The sequence below is a fragment of the Rattus rattus genome, chromosome 18, assembly GCF_011064425.1.
Source record: "Rattus rattus isolate New Zealand chromosome 18, Rrattus_CSIRO_v1, whole genome shotgun sequence".
NCBI classification, from domain to species: domain Eukaryota; kingdom Metazoa; phylum Chordata; class Mammalia; order Rodentia; family Muridae; genus Rattus; species Rattus rattus.
Genome location: NC_046171.1, coordinates 49583725 through 49586090, shown reverse-complemented (window position 1 = coordinate 49586090; position 2366 = coordinate 49583725). Strand labels below are relative to the sequence as shown.

At 37.7% G+C, this 2366-nt stretch overlaps 1 pseudogene; it reads right to left on the bottom strand.

Annotated features, from left to right (window-relative positions):
* Window positions 1-250: 250 nt before the first annotated feature.
* On the bottom strand, window positions 251-1424 carry LOC116886870 (annotated as a pseudogene).
* Window positions 1425-2366: the final 942 nt, after the last annotated feature.

Here is a 2366-nt window from a genome sequence, read left to right as displayed (position 1 = left end):
CTTTCTTTAAAATGGAAGGCAGGTTGTATTCAGTGGATATGAGCAGAATCGAAGACATTTGTATTTTTGTTTAGTCAAAAGTTCCCTTGGATTTATCTCAGGTAAACACAATATAATAGCTAAAACTTTCATTAGATTAGTAACTGTGAACTACAAAATAATTTTCAGAGGTACAGAAGGCACACCTTCAAATAATACAGCATGTTAGTTTAAATGTTGAGAACTGTAATCTGCATAAGAAAAATAATTTTTAGGTATGTTCCTTTGGTTCATTAACTTTTCTTCTCTTCAGCACCGACTCTTGACTAGAAGATTCCAAGATATGAAGGACTGTTTTCCCAGACTGACGAAGACTTCTCTTCCGATTTTCTCTAGAAGCTTGTCCTTGTTGATTTCCATTTACCATTTTACACTGAAAGATTTTCCCGCTTCTTGTTTTGCTTTCAGACACATCAAGTTCAGATGTTTTACTGATTAACTCCTCAAGCTGACACTGAGAAATTGAAGGATTTTGGTTCTTTTTGAATTGCATAATTTCTTCTTCCTTACAATCTAAATTTGGTTCTTTGATTTCAGAAGTTCCAGAGTTTTCATTCTGTTCGTTCATTTTAGTTTTAATGTCAAAATTATTGTGATTTTCATCTTCTACATCATCTTTGTCCATTAGAATTTTTCGAAATGGCATTTTTTAATCTTTTGGTGTTAGTATGGCTGAATCAATATTTTCCATTCATTCCTTCTCAGTGGTCACTTTTAATCTGAAGGTGTTAAAAAGGTGTTGGGACTTCTCCCACATTTAAGTATGTAGGGTCCCTATCAAATATTACTCCTTCACAATCACCATCCTTAAAACCTGGTGGCTGGTAATCTGGGGGTGTAACTTCATCGTAGTAAAAAAGTTTCATGGTCAGACAAACATCATTAGGTAATGGTCCTAGATTTTGCATTAGGACATAAATCTTCCGAATGAGAATACTTGCTTTCTTGGTGTCAGCAGATGTTGTACTAGAGTTATTGTTTTGATTTTTGCTTATAAAGTCCATGATTGGTCCATTTTAGGGGTACTTGAATTTAAACTGGTAACATTCTGAAATTGTCTGAGGATCTTCTGGATTGGTATATACGACTAGAATGATCATCCTTAGATATTTCTTCTATAAAGCATCCTAGCATCCTAGCATCCTAGCATTAGCTGTGGAACCTGGACAGTTTTTATCTTCTTTCAGAATTTTGACACAGAGATCATCCAGATATCTTGTCCCATAAGCACGTTCTGGAACTATCCCTCCCAAATAGGTGATGCAGAATACTGAAACAGTCAGGAGCCTCTTCACAAACATCAAAGACTGCTGCTCGGTTGATATCTTATTGGGAAATACCAATGCACTCATGGAAGCTGTCCTCCGCAACCACGTAGTGGCCATCTTCCAAGAAATATTTTTTAATGCAACACCTGAGAGAAGCGTCCAGCAGTGACAAGGAAGAGTCTCGAAATGCCTCAACTTCTAGTTTTACATCCACTTCTGAGTGAGGTCCAAGCTTCCCCCTTGGGGCATTACTGTTGTTTTGCTTCTTTGGGTCTGTGGATTGTAGCATGAATACCCTATACTCTATGGTTAATACCCATTTATAAGTGAGTAATTACCACGTATGTCTTTCTGGGTCTGGGTTACCTCACTCAGGATGATATTTTCTGGTTCCATCCATTTGCTTACTAATTTCATGATGTCTTTGTTTTTAATAGCCCAGTAGTATTTTATTGGACAAATGTAGTACATTTTCTTCATCCATTCTTCAGTTGAGAGACATCTAGGTTGTTTCTAGTGATGCTTGTGTCTGTAGTTCCTGTCCTCTTCTCTAGGTTTTTCCATCTCCAGGATTTTCTCAGTTTGGACTTTCATTATTGCTTCTATTTCCATTTATTTCCATTCTATTTCTCGAATAGTTTTATTCATTTCCTTCACCAGTTTGATTGTGTTTTCCTGTGTTTCTTTAAAGAATTTATTCATTTCCTCTTTAAAGCCTCTATCAGCTTTATATAATTCTATTTAAGGTCATTTTCTTGAGTGTTGGACGTATTAGGATATCTAAGACTTACTGTAGTCAGATAACTGGGCTTTCTTGGTGCCATTTTCTGGTTAATTTTGTTCTTATTCTGGCCTTTAGCCATCTCGTTGTCCCTGGTGTTCCTGGATGTTCCTAACACTAGAAGGACCTCTTGGGTAATCAGGCAGGGCTGAGGGACTCTACAGTAGAGTTCAGGGAACAGAAGGCTGCTCACCTCTGCCATTTGTGTCCTAGGTGGACCTGAATGTTCCTGGGGCGCTGCAGGCCTCTTTGGGAAGGCAGACTGAACCATGGGCTGG